Genomic DNA, 17,890 nt, shown 5'->3' with positions numbered 1-17,890 from the left:
GAGTGAAGGAGCCACTTCACCATTCTGCTTTTCATACGTGCACTGAAGGATTTCAGTTCGCTGCCAAAGCCTTCTACGACAGCGCAGAGCCATTCTGCTGGGCTGAGATAAAACATGATGCTAAAAAAAGTTAAATAATCAATTCCAAAGAAACGCCTGGGTATTAGTTGAAAGCAGACTGCAGTGTGGTGCCGCCAAGGGGATTTTCAGATGATTTGCAGAGGAATTTACAAGATGATTCTAAGCCTGTGATAATGATGGATATCAATATTTCCAATATTTTTTGTTTTGTTTTGTTTTAATTGATTGTTCATTTTGTGCAATGGTATCCGAAGCCTTTAAGCTTTGTTCATAATTATGAAGTAAAGTTTTCTGCAAGGAGAAAATTGATCCTCTGTGTGTGGACAATTATTTCAGAATCACAATAAAAAATATTCACTCGTTTGTATGTCAAAGAAATCATTAAAATATACAAATTTGTGATAAATCAGCCTTGGCACAAAAACAAAAAAAGCAAACATGCAATAGGAGTGACGGCCCCCTTAGAAAACTTGCAGGCAGATGTGGTCAAAAATCACATTTAAAGGATGTGTGATCTAACATGGTCAAGAGCAACTGCTTGCAAAGGAAGAAAATTTATTTTTTTACTAACCATGATTGTTTTATAACACTAACCAAGTAATGTCAAAAAATGATTTTCCAAATACAAAAATAGTTGAATCCAACTCCTTCCCGAAAACTTAATTCTTAATGCCAAAATGTCCATCTGAAGATTTCACCCTTAACTTTAAAAAAAAATAAAAAATCATAATCAAAAAAGGCCATCAGCAGAAATAACTGCCGTCACCATATATATACATATATATATATAGATATAGATATATTAAGATATTAATATTAAGAATCTCTGAAATGGAACAAACCATACATTTAGTCCTAAAAAAAGCCAAAGTTGAGCCATTTTGTAAATGCAGAGAAGACTAAAACTTTGATAACGAACTTTAAAGTTTGGTAATGGGATTTATTATTTATCATCGTGCATTTAGCCTCAACTACAGCCTCTGTTTTATTGCATAGAAGTGGCAGAAACATTTAAAGCACTTTGAATTGCCTTGGGTACAAATTGTGCTCTACAAATAAACTTACCTTGCCTAAATTAGACTGCCGTTGCCCTTTATGTTTAATTGTATATGCTGTTCCATCTTTTACAATTTCTATTTATTTATTTTTTTATATTATATGCCGATATTTGAAAAGACAAGAAAAACATCTTCAGATCCTACAGTTGTACAAACATCTGATGAGGGATGATATGAGAAGCCGCTGAAGTTAATACTACTTTAGAAGCGTTACTCGTAAGCCACAAATTGGATTATAGGGATCAAGTAGTATCTTTCACCCCTCCTGTAACCAAATGGAATGTCCCAAAAAATAAAAAAAACGTGTGAAAGCTGGATGGCAATGAAACAAAAGAAGAAAAAGATTAAATCCCCCGCTTCTGTGAGCCTCTAACACCATTTTAGATTGAGCAAATAGCCTCCATTTGCGGCGTCCGCTTAACGAGTACTCTTCTTTTTTTTTTTTATTTCCCTCCAGAAATATTCCCTGCTGTTCTTGAAAAAAAAAAATCATGTATGAATTTAATTACAGTGCCACTTCCCATACGGGAAAAAAAGTCTCCAATGAAGCTGCCATATGATTCTCATAGTTTTATCTCTTTAAATGTTCAAACACAGTTCTAGACACATACGCTTAAAAACCCCCAACGGCAATAAAAAAAAAAAGAAAGAGAAACCATGAAGAAGGTTCAGTCCCTCATCTTCAAGATTATTGTTAAATTAAAGCACTTTGGAATTTCATCTTATCCCCACTTTGTTGGGGGCAAAGCTAAACCTTCTATGATCGTTACGTCGTGGTTCGACTCCCTCAGTTCTTTGTTAACTTTTCTCCCTGTTTTCTCTGAAACCTTGTCTTGCACTTTTAGTCCAAAGTTTTTCCTCATATTTTTGTAAAATTTTGAGCCTGGCCAAGATGTAATTTCCAGTGAAAAGAGGATGAAAGATGTAAACATGCATTTTTCAATAGTAATGATTTGAAAGGCTGACAGAATGGATTACTAGAAGCATAAAGGTAGTGGTTTTGTCATTGGGTTCTTTATCATTTATATCTTTCTTGCACATTTAAAACTTCCGTGAAATTGGAGTTCATGTTGGTGAAGTTGGTGGTACCAACATGAAAGAATATTTCACACTAATATTGGGGTGAGTGTAAAAAAAACATCAGGGGCTCCAAGTGCAGTGAAGGATCAAATCCGTTAACAAAACATCATATCTGATCATCTGATCCTGCTGGGTCTTTAAGAAAAAATGATAATTGTGGAAATGATAAAAACTGCAACTTCACAAGTCATAAGAATGCATCGGGAAATGTAATTGCCAGTCGAATGTAGTTTTGTCTCTTTGCTTAAACACAAAAGGCAACTACACTGTGATAAAATACCTTTATGTGAATCTAGTGAAACAGTTTGCCTTGACTTTGAGTCGCCCTGACACTTAAAGAGTTTCTGAGTGGAGCCAAAGCGACAAATTTGTCCAGTGATGTACTATTCAATGTTTTGATGCCTCAGAATGGGATGGTACCAGTTCAGCCTTTAAACACAAACCGCAATTTATACATTTTGGCCCGGTGAAGAGCAGGCAAAGCGACAAAGTGCGATGACACAGTGGGAGCTGTGGAAATGGCAGATCTGGGCTCCTTGAGTTGAAACATTGGTGTATTTTACAGAGTCATGACGGTAATATGTCATCTGGTAGATTTCTAACATGCAACAGACAATGCAAGATCTGTCTTAAGATAATCCATTATGTTTTACCAAACTTAACCAATTATTTTTTAATGCCTGAACCTAAACAAAATAGTTACTGGATGAAAATAATGAAGCAGTGAGTGAAACAGATAGTAAACAGTTGTTTTTTCCAACCCAGTGCTTTTTACAATTTATTTTTCACTTCAGTTTTGTTTCCTCTCACTTATTTGGTTAGTTATGGGCACCTAAACTAGTTTGACACATTACAACCACTTGGTTGGCATCCAGAAAACCTGACTTGCCTACAGATCACATGTACAACTAAAGTTTCCACAAATATCAGGGTTTGTGGTTCAAAACTCCTTTTGTCCGCACAACCACAGGCAAGCCAGAAGATTGATGGCCAAGCTAGTGTTTTGTCCATGATAATATTAAAGCACTAAATCCCAGTCATACCAGTAAGCAGAGTAAATTGTAACCATTTTACATTTGAAATAATGGATACATATAATGTCGATGTTTCTAAGCGAAAAGGATCTATTGTCACACCCACTTCAAAAAGAAGGTACCTCAGCCCGAAGGTACCTTACCTTAACCGAAAATAACAAAAGCAAAAACAAAATTCAAAAAGCTAACATCATCACACAAACATATTTATTTATTCTTTTATTCATTTTCCTTTATGTAACCACATCTATGATTTAATTTATTCCTCTTTATACGTCCTACGAACTCAGCATATCCCAGGTTGATCCAAGCTGCTGCTACATATTTATTTGCCCATGTAAGAAGTATCTTTTATTCCAAAGGAGACAGAGAAAAGACAGCTTTGAGCAGTTTTCACATCTACAGGTCACTGTAAAAAAACTGCGAAGGAGGCAGTTGTAGCTCAAGAGGAAAGCACTCCTCTACCGTTTGAAGGGTCAGTGTTTTGATTCCCCCGGCGTCACCAGATCACATGTCGAAGTGTCCTTGGGCAAGACACTGAACCATACATTGCCACTGATGCACTCATCTGTGTGTGATTGTGTTTGATGGAAAAAAAAACACTGCATAGCCTGTAACCCTGCGTAGAAGAAGTAGTGCTGTGTCAATGTGTCTGAATGGGTAAACGTGGCTTGTCATGTAAAAGTTCTGTTAGTGGTCAACAAGACTAGAAAAGCTGTATAAAAAATGTAGTTCATTTAGCAATTTGATATCTAATATAAGATTGAAATAATCATGTACAAATGCCTTAAAATTGTTTAACAAAATGAGCTTGTTCAATGACTGCTAAAAAATTTAATTAGTGCTCCAAGTTCTGAGTGGTATTATGTTGGAGCACACTGTACTACAGAGGGAAAAGACAAGAGGAAGCCAGGCGACAGTGTGTGCTAAACAAACTCTGGTCTAATACCGCATCCTTCTGCCCTGAGGTTAAACAGATCCACTAATCTCTCTCTTTGTTTGTTTTGGGCTTTGCAGTCATCTGGGCAGAACTAAGACCAATGTGGAGTCACCGTGCAGTCAATGTGCAGTCTCAAGCTCAAACATTTGGCTTAATGCGCAAGTTCAAAGACATTAACCGACTGGGAAAAAAAAGGGTCCACATTCGTCAATATACGGGTTCAATGAATGCTGACACTTGTCCACTTGTCACTCGGGGGGAGGAGGGGTAACAGAAGGACAGAGGGACTGTAGGACAGGTGGCAGTCAGTCAGTCTGTCTAACAGTGCAAAAACATGCAATAATCTCTGTGGTGTGCAATAATCTTACTTTGATAATTTTAATTTTAATCTTACTTTATACTTAAACCCTGTGCATGTGCATGTGTGTGTCAACAGGTGCCAATGCATGTATGCATGGCCAATAAATCGGATCTTAATCTTAATTATTTATTAGCATCATTATCATCATTATTATTACTATTTTCATTACTATTACTAGTATACTACAATTATATTATTATTATTATCTTCATACGGGTGCTGGTGTTGGGTGTTTTCCACTTTTGTCTCTAATGTACATTTCTGTATATAACAGTTCTGCACGTGAGTGAGATGGAGATTTCAATTGCCCTGAGGGAACCTCCCAAAGTAAAGTCTATCTATCTATCTATCTATCTATCTATGCAGGCTTTAGTGACTAGTTATTTAAATTTCTTGTTAGACATACACCAGCATGGCATGCCTATAGATCCATCATGCATATTGGAGCCATTAGTCTCAGGCATTCCAGGGAAGTGCAGGGGCTCTGGTGCATTGATGCATTGACTTGTAAATAGGCCAACGGCCAGTTTTTCAGACAGTTATATAATCAAGACTTTTTATCCAGACACATGCCCTCCTGCTGGGATGTTAGCTGAAATGAAGATAATGAAGAGCCAGGTGAGATGCCCACTGAGATCTATGACCAAGTCCGGGTTTGAACAAGCAACGCCCCCACCCACCACCATCATAATGCTGATGGTGCAATAATGCAGCAGCCCACTGTTGAAGGGTGCGTTTGGTAGATACAAGGTACTAGAAAACTGCATGACAGATGTTCCCTTTGGAGTATTTAAAAATGGAAAAGGTGGAAGACTTGTTTTATTGCTTATGCTTTCGATGCTTTCGATGCTCCAAAGCACTTCAGACAGTTCATCGCAGTGTGAACATGTTTTTGTTATAAGATAGTTAAAACTGAACTCATTAGGGGATCTTTTAGAGATGCAGAAGTCCTCAGACATAAAACAGCAATTTCACAATAGGGCGTTCCGAGGTGAAGTTGTGATAAGTGAAAATATAATATGACTGGCTTCATCTCTGTGGATATCAAATCTGGCTGGCAAGAACCTTTCCTCATTTTCCATTACCTGCATGTCACATCCTTCTTTTACGCTCCGTTCTGTACTTAATGGAATTTTATGACATTTTTATGCACTGGCGACTCACAGAGAGCCATATTTATAATAATCAAGCAGGGCCCCTACCACAAATAATCTTAAAATGGCTGAGCCTTCACTGCCTTGTCTTACAGACTCATTCATGCAGTTCAGCATGCAGCTACTGTCGATTGTCCTCTGTGACGTGACGCAAGTTTTTTTGCTTTCGACCTGCAGAAAATTATCCGATAGCAAGATTACACTTTTTAGCCATAGCTTGTATAAAATATTGTGTTCGTTTTGACAAATCAAGAAGTACACTCATTAGCTGTGTGTGTCCCATAAGCCCTGTTTACACATGCAATTGGACTAATTGCACATGTAAAAATAAAGTGCATTCACATTAGTTGTTGTGTACCATGCTTGTTGGAGGACTGAAATTAACAGATTTGGCCAAGTCTGGATTTGAGGTTCACATTCATGCAAGTAGCTGCTTGGTTCTGGGTGCTGTGCAGTGGGGAGGGTTTGCTAACCTGTGCAGACGTTTCACATTTGGTTTTTGCAAAGAGAAATAATGTGTGTGTGTATTTGCAGCTAGAGCAGGCAGTTGACAGGAGAGGCATTGAAACTCATTCCGGTGCCAGGTGTGAGCATACACACTAAGCTTTCCAAGTAACTGTGCCAAAGATGCACATATTTGATGCTTGTTCCATACTATTCCATTTATTGAAAAACTGTTGCAAATGTGAGCAGAGACATAACGAAGGAAGACAACATTGGTGTAAATAATGGACAATGCAAATGTATTCAGCTTGTGCTAAATGAGAAAGAAAATGCAGTGTTTTTTTGGATGACAGTGTATGTAAATATAGCGATGTTAACAAGAAAACATCATAGGGCACCTTTAAATATGGTTTCTTGTCCAACCTCCTCTATACCTTTGCTGCATTTACATTTAGATTTGCTGTGTCCTCTAAGTGATGCCAAGACAATGCACTTTTAAAACGTCCCCTGAGAGGGATGTTTATTTTCACAGCTGCGATCAGCCATAAGATTTCCTCCAGAGTGTATTCTGTGCCCTTCATCGCTGCATGTTGCCAGGCGTCTGATTATTAATTGAAATTGACAGTCATTCATGAAGAATTTTAGTTCAAGATAGAATGATAACCCCTATTTGTTGTAATGGTGATATTGTATGTAAATGTGATTTATTCAGCAGCCCAGTCATTTCTAAAGCTTCTCATTTGATGTGTATCTTGTTGCTGCATATCAGATGACTGTTTGCACAGTATTTGGGATAAATTATTTCAGATGGCAGAGCACAGTCGCAATATAAAAGGTGTGAGATATTTTAAGAAGACAGTAGTGACAATAGATGGCTTTGAGACAATTATTCCGTGTTCTTGAGCTGACCGTATTTGGAGTTATACTCTGAATACAGAGCCGACAAGAAGGGAAAACGATCCCCAAAAAATTGGGATAGATCGACAAGCTCAACATGATCACATTATCTGAATATCTGAACATTTGAATATTTGATCACGAGTGACAGAACTCTTGCTGCACATGTAATGCACAGCATCCCACAGTTTTTCCTGTTGATGCATTATGTGTTATACCCTCTATCGCCCTTGTATGTAGTGCATCCCACTAGCAGTTTTTAGGCCTTATCCATTTATTTTTGCCAGGGACAAGGAAACGCCTTCAAGCAACACAAAGCCCCTGAAATGTGGGTTGAACTCTGTTGTGTTCTGTCTTTATTGTCCCTTTGTGACAGTTAAGGTACATAGTGTCTAAGCAAGTTTGTGAGCATGTTTTTTACAAAAGATTTAGAGCTCCTTAGTGATGACAATATGCTGTACAGATTGGCTGCTTTATGGAATAATAGTTCCCCCTCCCTATATTCTGCCCTCTTGGGAGATTAAGGTGATAGAGTGAGGATAAAGACAGACTGTGCTAATCTGGAACTCTATTTAGTAGCCTTGATGTTTTTTTTGCTAATCGTCACAGATATAAAGTGAAATATCTGAGGTCATGCCACCCTACAGCCAGTCAGTCTAAACTATGTCCCTGCTGTATATGTTCAGCCTTAAAGAACATTTATTTAGAATTCTCAGACTTGCTCATGAGGGAGCAAAGTCTGTTGAAGAGGGAGATTTAAATCCAAAACTGCCTATTAGATATTTTATGCCTGATTATCATCTGACAATTTTCTGAATAATTTTCATCATCTTACAGAAGAATTGCTAGGAACTGAACTGAAGTACACTTAAGTTTATGCAATGTCTGATCAGACTGGTGGCTTTGCCGATTAGCATAATAAATTAATTAGGGCACCAGAGACAAAGATCATTAGGCAAATTTTCTCCATGGGGAAATCAGTTGGACAATGTATTGTCTAACTATGTGAGACTAAAGGGATGTGACTCACAGCGTGAGTATGTTTCACCCTCCAGCTTTCCCCAAATCTTTCTTTCACTAAAGCCTTGCTGATGTTTGCTCTCTGCTGCAACAACCTTCACTCTTTCAAGGCATCTTTTTTTTCTTTCAGAAGCAGGGCCTCTGATTTCTCCACAGTTTTGTCATCTGCGATTAATCATATCGGTAAAAGACATGCTGCAGACATTAATAAGTAATGTATTCACGCAGCAGCATGCCACAAACACAAGTCACTATCATGACGCCAAATCTTTTCCCGACACTGGCTTTATATACCAAACACTGTGGCCTTAGGGCTCAAGATTTATCCCATGATCACCTTCAGCAGCTTCAACTCCATTAATTTCTCAACTTTAGCTCAAAAGCTGGTGCGACGTTGAATTGTTACACCTTACTCTATACACAAATGTAGCAGCTTTTCAAGAGTTGTTTTTAATAAGTGAGTTAGGCATGCTTACAGAGATTATTTTAGTTCCTGCAAGGCTCTATGACTGAAAATTCCATTTAAACATGAGGTGTACCTGTTAGTCATCTAGCAATATGACTATGAGTGCTGCAGCACTCCTGGGTAATGGCCTCAGAGGGCGTGCATGCAGGGCGTGCACACATAGTGAACCTAGGCCACAGTCATTTACATAAGAGGTGGTCTGAGCCACTCTCATATTCCTTGGGTCTTGTTGAGGTGTACATTAGAAATGTAGATTGGAATCTAAAAACCAAGCGAGGTCTGTGCCACATTTTTCACCTATTTGAAAAAGAATCACTCTCTGTGGAACACTGATGAACACTGTAGGATTTCTTGGAAAATCACAAGCTAAAGGGGTTCATTTTACCTTGCACAGTTTACAGTAAATTCAGAGTTTGTGGAAATTGGGAAATAAAGATTTACCAAATCTGCATTTTGGAGGTGATGGCAGCAGAAGTAAGCTGCACACATTGTCATCTGAGTCATTTTCATACAAACTTTGGTCAACTGCACTCAGCAGTATAACAAGCATTTATTGTTTGTTATGTATTTTGATTATTTTTTCTGAATGGAAATTGACCCAGAGACATGCATAGTTGGAGCTCAGCCCGTACAGTTACATATATTTGGGCTGCGCACAGACAACCGCAGAGGGACCTGGTGGACCCTCGTGGACTGGTTTCCTATATAAATCCTTTTATACTTTACTTTCTTTCACTTTTGATTTAGCAACTCATGTTTTCAGTGGCTGTTTGGTTAGACTTTGACTACACAATTGTTTGATTTGGTTTGGACAACTAAAATTCTTGGTTTGGCTCAGGAAAATGTGTTTTTAGTTCAAATATAACCATTTCCACACAATATTAATGTCTCTCCTTGCTGGGTTTTCATCTGCGCATTCCATGGACCACCAGGTCCCATTTGTGGGTGGTGTTGGGTAAGGTTAGACTTTTTGAATCTGCTAAGACCTCCTATCTGTGTAGCTTTCTGTTTATCACATGATCAAAATGGATGCTGATGCCTCATTGAAACTTGTAGAAGGTGGAGAAGAGCACCTTCTGGCCATATCTACTGAAGTGATAACAGATAACAACGTCCTCTTAATGAACTGATTACACTCAAGATGAAATTCCACTAAGATTTAAAGGTGGAAAACAGAAAAACACACTAAAGTCTGTGGAAGAAATTGGAGTTAGTTTCTTTAGTCACCCATCTCGAAGGATATTTGCTTTTGTAACATCAGTCTCTAACATAATTATCTTCAATAGCAATAAATTAAATTAACCTATTCACTCATCATTTTTGTATGCATGTACAATAGAGACGCAGAGTGCAAATAATAAGGAAATTTTAGATCGCACAGTTTATTTTCTTACCTACAACCATGCCTGCATTTCTTCTGTTTTTGGTAAGCTCAGCTAACCATCTCCTGGCTGTTTAATATTCAAAGAGTTGTATCAACCTTCTCATCTAGATCTCAGGAACTGATATAAAGGAAGCACAAAATCACTTGTGTCCATTGCTCATTCTGTTTTATCTCTGTTGTTTTTGCACAGTGGCCATGGCTATCAACCATGAAGCTGGAGCCAGATACGCCCATCGCTTCCTTCTGTCAAAGAAAGTCTCTGGTGCCACACTGAGCATACACGTTCTGAATATGCCACCCAAACAAGAGAAAGCCTGACAGACTGCAGACTGCTTAACTCTCTCTGTAAGTACAGACACCTCACAGTAACAGTTTATTCGTGACACCCAGACCAAGTCAAATCCTATAAGAGATAAACTCCTCTTCAGCTTTGATTTTCAAGTGAAACATTTCCAAATTCTGTCGAATCTCTTGAAATGTAGTAGAAAGACCTCTCAACCATTCTCTGCACACATCGATTGCACATTTATGTATTTTATATTTTACCTGGAAACAGTTTCTGTATGCTCTTCTTGATTTACGATCTTTGTGGGTCAATACTCAGTACTGGATAATGAATTACAATTTGCTACTGAAATCTTGACACAAAAATTAACATATGCTCCCTCTAAAGCTAAGTCAATTCAAGCCTCACAGGGAGCACGAACTCCTCTGAATATATTCATCATACATGCTAAAGCAATCCATATACAGGTGATCTTTTAAATGTGTTCCATACTGATACTTACAGTATTGGATTATTTTCCAACCTGCAATTTTGTGTGCCGCAGCTCAGTGGTGGCTAAATGCTAATGGCAAACTTGAGCCTTAAGCGTGTACGTATGGCATTTTTCTGACACTTCAAAGCAGTTACAAGAGCTCACCCTGCATCAGTGGATACAAATTAGCTCTTCACCAATAGCAGAGGGTTGCGAACCCCACCATATTTTATCTGTTATGCTACTGCCACGCTGCGACTCTGAAAGGAGGCAGTTTTCACTGTCAGGTGGAACCTGGGTGAGTTGTGCTCTATTGCATGTTGAATATTCCCATAATCTAAGGTAAGTATTTTATACTAATAAGATATTTAAATGCAGCATTTATCAGAAACTGTGGTTTAATTTGTGGTCTCTATCATCCTTCAGTTTAGTTCAAAGATTTGCAGTCGTCAGCCTAGTTTTTATTTTCGAAACTTTACTAATCATCTCATTATTATTCATCTACGTTTATGATTAAAGGAGTGTTAAAGAAGCTTAGTTCAATGTTTTTTTTTTTTACCGCCTTTAACTTTACTGTTAAAACAGTGTCTTTGACAGATACACTTGGCAATTAGCTTGTGAATAACAGAGCATTTAAGCTAAAGAACCAATTAAAAGCTTTTAGATATATGACATTTATAGAGCCCGTTGTATGCCCATTCACAGGTTTGTTTCAGCCTCATCCACTTTCAGGGCTCCTGTAAAGCTTAAGCCAAGTTCACTCTAAAATTTTAAGCCAGATTTTAACATTACAGACAAAAATTGGAGGTCAAAGCCCCCGATCCTAGGCAAATCGGTTAGACTGGTGGTTTTCAATGCTATGTGTGAACACTAACGAGGGGTGATTTGTGGGACTCAGAAAAAGATGTCCCAGTCTCCGATTGAATTTCTAGATTGCCTGATTCTCTAAGGTATTCGGCAGGGGAGAAGTTGATGAGTTAAGTGCCACAGCAAATGAGAATAACAAGAGACACAGCCGGGGAAACCTGGAAAAAGGAAAATAAGAAAAACGGATACAACGGACATGATGGAAAGTACAATGAAGAAACCACGGTCTGCTTAGGAAACAGCAGAATTCGGTTAAATGTTGGCAACACAGCAGAGCCTCTGATGCTTACAATGTGCAATATCATGTCAGACTTGCAAGAGAGAAAAGCCTCGGAGAGAAACTGACACTTTCTCTTCAACAACCAGGTAAGCAATGCAAATTTGACTACCTGGAGCCACTTGACAGACATACGTCAGGGGCCAAGTTTGGCAAAGCATTTTGAAGTGGGGGACCCCCTGCTGTGATCAATCATGTAGTGTGAACCCACCGGGACTTCCAAAAATCCATTACAGGTGAAGTACTTGGCGTGGTGTGACCAACAACTGTCCAATGACTACGAAAGTCTTGAACTGAGAACTCGGTGTCAACCTATCCTCCAGGAGAGTATTTTGTTTTTCGTGCCGATGTCATTCAGCATGAATATGGACAACAGGGAAAGCGTTTTAGGCCACTGAGATTCAATTTATTTTGTGGGAGAAAAAGTTTCCTTTGGTGTGTACTAAAGCATACACAGTATTTAACAGACATATTTGGTCTTAAAATACCTCTGATTTCTGCTTCTGATTGTACAGATTTGTTCAGTTATTACTTACCTGCAACAGCAATATCTAATAATTGTTTTCTTTTCACTCTATGCCATGGAGTTGAAACTGGTGCTTTCTATCATAAATGGCAGCGAGGGCTAATACAAACAACTACTGCTCGTCAGTAATTGTGGAACTAGTAATTCAATGCACTGTCATTGAGAACTGGATGATTTGCTGGACATTCTTCCAGTCAAGCTCATTCTTCAAACCTGTTTACATATTTGATTAGACAAGGATATGTTTCTAAGGCTATGTATCATGTGAAGATGTTTCAAAAGCTATCAGATCACATGTCACTCTGCGGGGCCAGAACATCTCTGCAGACAAAAAAGAACACCATGTATAGCTATGCGCGAGCACTTGATATCAACAACCTCACTTCTCACTCGGGGGCTGTGTGTGGACATTATCAGCAGATGTGGCATCTGCACGTACGCACACACTCACACCACCGTTTGAAGCTGTTCCACCAACAACACTGTCAAGAGCTCTCCCTCTTCATCATACTGATGCTGTCCAGAATCATATCTCAAATGGCGTCGCTGCTCTTTGAACTGATATTCGCTGTAGATGTGTGTGTGTTCACCCTCTGATTGCATATCCGTGTCTGTTGAATGAAGTTGAATGCCACTTGATGTATGAGTTCTTTTGTTTTAGGTAATAGATATTTGGCTGTCTATTTTTTACTGTATCTGTTAGCAAAGACCACAGAAAGGACTGGCAGTTCTGTGTGGAGCGAGCTAAAATCCCTGGCACAGACTAACACAAGAGGGCAGCGACAGCCTTTAAGGCCAGAATAGGGGGAGCGGTCACAGCCCTACACTCACTCAAAAGAATAGAGGGGACACACAAGCTCAGACAGATGCACGACGATGTGCTTACTTCACACCCACTCATAACTTTATATCTCATATGCATGCAGCACAGCTCCAAACATCAACCCTTTGCAACAACAGGGGCTCGAGCACACCGCTAGAAGTGTCAAATATGCATGAGGAAGTGAGGGTCTATGCTTTTAATCCCCCTGGCAATTAATACAACCGTTTCCCAGGCCAAGCACCTACATCCACACACCGAGCCTCTTTCTGAGCTTCTTGAATTTTTTAGATGGACTAATTTACAGATGCGTTGGCCAGAGGCTTGCTTTTATGGATTGGAGCTGTCTGAAAGCAGACGGCAGGCCATACATTGAGAATTCTCCACAGTGATATATGGGGCTTCGGGACAACATATTCACAATGGAAAACACTGCAGGAAAAGTGTGCTAAAAGATAACAACATTTTCTTAAGCCAATTGTGTTGTAGCTGTAATTGAGCTGTAATGTGGGGTTTGATATGCTTGAGTGAGTTTAGTTTGAATTGCAGTTTGTTTTGTTATGACTCCCAGAGGAATTCCCTGCGAATGCATGCTCAGTCTGACCAGTGTGTTGTATTCTGTTTTCTGAGACTGGAAGTATGTAACATTTAGACCAAACAAACATTTGCAGGCTCGATGGTGAAAGAGAATTCCATTCTGTTTTCACTGCAGATTGTGGTCACTACAGTGTATTGTGAAGCATTTAGTTTTACCCCGCTTTTTGTTGTTGCCTCTGCAGATGTTTTTTGGCCTAAAGTCAGAAATCGATCGAAATGTTCAACCCCAGTGTGAGAGGAAGGGGGGCTGATATTCAGAGGTGTTCGGTTGGTGGGGAAGCAGCATTGATTGCACTTAAAGTGACAAGATTGAGGGGGCCCACTTTGACACGTTATCCCTATAGCTGCCAACAGACAAAGTGCAGGACAGAGGAGCAGCTCAGATTGATTTCTGTGATCATGAATGGCCTGAAAGCCATGAATCAGTCGCCCAAGCTATGCCTCTTGAAAATAAGTCGACAATTTTTCATAGCGTTATGGCAAGGACTGACAGCCTTTTTGATTTAAGAGTATGGGTAAATACTACGATAATGAATAGACCTCATGCACATTCTGACAAGCTTAGAAGTCCTCACAGCTCTTGGAATTATACCCAGCAGGTAAAGCCGACAGAGTAGTATTGTATTTGAGAAGGCAGGCATTGTGGGCAGCTACTTTGAGCATCTATGAGATTTTGTTGTGCATAATTCACTGGTGAAGCATGAAGCTGATACAGCCTCTCCCCGTCTTATGATCATCCATCAGGTAAAATTGCTTTCTTCTAACATTAGACTGTCAAAGAGAAATAACAAATGTAGCCATGCAGAGCGACACATGATTACAGGGTAATAATGCCCTGAGGTCAGAGGAATGTGACATCTTTCAAAGCAGCTTGTTTAAGGGAGAAAGAGAAGTTTTACTTGAACGAGATGAAGACAATTTCTATTTCATCTGAGGTGATAGCTGTAAAGTTCCCAGTCATGGGTCGATATCTATTTTTAACATGCATGTTTAACTTGAATGAAAGACATACAACTTTGACCATGATTTTGGCAAAGAAACCACCAATAAAGGAAAAGAGATGAGGGAAAAAAGACTTTCGTTTCTCGTGAGCTCCATGACCACTACTCAAAAACACCTCCTTCCAGAAGCTGAGGGATATTTTGAGATCCACATTGGCTGTGATTGATATTGGATAAATCCATCAGTATAATCTTCCAGGAAATTGCACAGGCATTTCCAGAGGTGTAATCGAGATATAGCTTCACACTCAGGCAGAGTAGGAGTTTGAATGAGGAAGGAAATTAGATGCAGGAGAGACCTGCACAGCCGGTGGAGCACAAAAATATGAAACAGAAGAGGTGGTTGGAGAGATTATAGAGCATTTGAGAGGAAGGAAAGCACAAAACTAATAATTAAACGATATACTTTAATGAATGGTGGATAAGAAGAAAAAAAGTTTGACATGCTTCAGTGATTGCACTCTCTTCCGTGCCTGTGTTGTATCTGCAGGTCCCTGGTTCCATGTGCTTCATAGCCAATTACCCATAAAGTCAGATAGGGAAAGCCAGTTGCAAATTATAAACACACACAAAATAAACAAGAAAAGAAAAATGTTGATCAATACATACAGGTTGTAAATCAATTTTCAGAATAGTGAATGGTGCAGTGAGACAACAAGAGCAACAATGAACCAAAGACCTGTTTTATTGAGTGATATTTTCTCTTTTCTGAACAGAACAGGAGGCTTTGCATCTAAACACAGCATGGTTTATCATAACAGATACAGTATTTGCATATGTGGTTATGGGTGGCTGACTATATTATGAGGTTTAAATGTTTGAAGCAAAAAACTTAAATTACATTTTTATGACTGTAGCTTAGCGAGTGGAGACGCAGTCCTAGCAGACGGAAGAATATATTGTGTTTCTCTTATTTCAATATCCTGTGCGATTTTATTTTACAGGTTCATAATTTCATTCAGTATGTCTCTTAACTGCTACAGAAGAGGTCTACATGCTTTATTATTAAAAAATGCTATTTTTTTCTTATACCGCGAAGAGCTGTTTTTGTCAGTTTTGTAACTTGCTCTTTTTAGCCCCTAACTCTATAAAGGCGGACTAGGTTAGTATTTTAAGTTATTGCTTTCAAACACTGCATTCCTCATTTGTCCAGTTCTTCATGGCTCAACCAGGAAGAATTGGCTGTAAGTGGTGGTAATGACAGACAAGCTATGACCAGTTCCAGAGCAAAGCAGTAAATTAAGAATAAAAAGTCAATCACAAGCTGTAACTCAGTGGTTACGTTCTGTAGCACAAACAGGACACGACCAAACCTCTGCACACCTCAATTTAACCCCATGAAAAGGTGCTGCATCATCTGATTTTATGTAATAGTCCTTCTCTGCTGACGGAGCACAAGTGTGTGTGAAGCACATATTCGTTACCAAAGCGCACATTGCATTTAAACTGACAGTTTCTCTTGTGCTGTTATTGGCTGGTGTTCACACAGTCTGCAGCCTTAACAATGTCCTGAGCACACCAATACAAGACAAAAAACAAGAAACATACATTCAGAAGCAAGAAACAGAAGCACATAGATAACAGACTCACAATGTTGTACTGTACGTCTTTTATTTCAGGAATATACCACCTCATCTGGCCCAGTTTGCTCTGACATCCATTCGCCTGATGGATCAGGAATAGCAGAAGGCAAGGCAGATTCTTATTCTTTTTTTTTTTTTCCACATAAGTGTTTCATGTGGATGTTGGTAAAGGTGAAGTGTGATAGATGTGGGGACATCTAGTGGCACAAATTGCAAATTGCAACCCACTGCATGTCCAAAGTAACAGATAACTAACTTAGTACCTGAGCCTCAAAGTCAGTCTGGATTGAGACTGCCTTGTGTGTAGGGATGGCAGATAAAGATATAATAGCCTGTATGACTGTGTTCAGAATACAGGGTGGAGACCCTGAAGCCGTTCTGTAGACAAGCATTAATAATTTGAATTCGGTTAGGGCAGCCATGGGTCGCCAGTGGAGTTCAGTCATTAATGAAGTAACATTTGCCCTTTTATTCTTATCAAATATCAGATGATTCGCTGCATTCTGGACTAATAAAGAAACCTGGGGTTTTTGTTTAGGAGAATAATATATAATATAATAGCTCCGTTTGGTGCGGACTTTGTGGTTTCCAAAATCTGTTCAAAACACAAAAAAAGTGCGTGATACTCTGAAAGAAACCAAAAACTCCATAAAGCAAAATATAACCTGATTTAATTCGAGTGAGATATTTGCACTGATTTACATCTATTTGTGAAATTATTGCAAATCTAGTCAGTATTATATCATGAAAAAAGTCAAATGAGCAGTGCAGTTCACTGTTGCCAGCAAAAGTCAAACAAGAGGTTGAGAGACACGCCCATACTTGATAAATTAGATGTGACAGCAGATTGCTCAGCCTTGGGTTGTTTAGTATGTGCTGGTGAACGCATAATGATGATGTGCAGATATATTCCTATAATATGTTTGTTCCATTTAGAAACACATCTTAGATACATTTAGTAAACTATGTATCTTTCTCCTCTTAGCTCTCAATCAAAATGCATGAGGGACAGGGGAAATGTATGTGCATATATCTTTGATATTGCAGGTATGAATTTCTCTGACAAGGAAATATATTTCAATCATCGAGGGATTGAGCAGGTTTTCCAGCTGGGTGGGATTAGTGATGCTTCGCTAAATGTGTTCAGATTGGCTAACCACTCTGTAGGCTGTTGTGTGTGCATGTGCTTGTATACTTGTGTTTGTTTTGTGTGTAATGAGTTTCTGACCCTGTGCGGATCATTTCCCTTCTTGCCTTTAATTAGGTTGTAAATGTCAACATATGAACCACTCTCTTCCGCTGTGTGAAGCATGCTAGCAGTATCTGCTGCTTTCCTTGCTGGCTGATGGACTGCTGTTCATCTTTTGTCACATGTTGACTCGGACAATTAGAGAATGTGAATGGCCTAAAGGCAGGGCCAAAAATAGCCACCTGAGGCGTTTCTCACTTCCTGGCCTCTATTCGCTTCAACATGCATCACAGCAGAAGGGGAGAAAAATTTCTTGGTAACCACCAATTAATGACAAATATTTTTAACATAAA

The 17,890-nt window shown here is 39.0% G+C and overlaps 1 protein-coding gene across 4 annotated transcripts in view; it reads left to right on the top strand.

The window, feature by feature from the left end:
* chrm2a (cholinergic receptor, muscarinic 2a) overlaps window positions 1-17,890 on the top strand; it is a 79,147-nt gene that overhangs the window by 19,858 nt on the left and 41,399 nt on the right. For 3 of the 4 annotated variants that reach the window (XM_075471581.1, XM_075471583.1, XM_075471584.1), the window contains exons 2-3: window positions 10,110-10,264; window positions 16,385-16,454. The gene's annotated coding sequence lies outside the window, so the exon portion shown is untranslated. The remainder of the gene's footprint in view (window positions 1-10,109; window positions 10,265-16,384; window positions 16,455-17,890) is intronic. The other variant, XM_075471582.1, reaches the window with a different exon arrangement.

The sequence above is a fragment of the Odontesthes bonariensis genome, chromosome 8, assembly GCF_027942865.1.
Source record: "Odontesthes bonariensis isolate fOdoBon6 chromosome 8, fOdoBon6.hap1, whole genome shotgun sequence".
Classification (NCBI taxonomy): domain Eukaryota; kingdom Metazoa; phylum Chordata; class Actinopteri; order Atheriniformes; family Atherinopsidae; genus Odontesthes; species Odontesthes bonariensis.
This window is presented reverse-complemented; position numbering and strand designations above follow the sequence as displayed.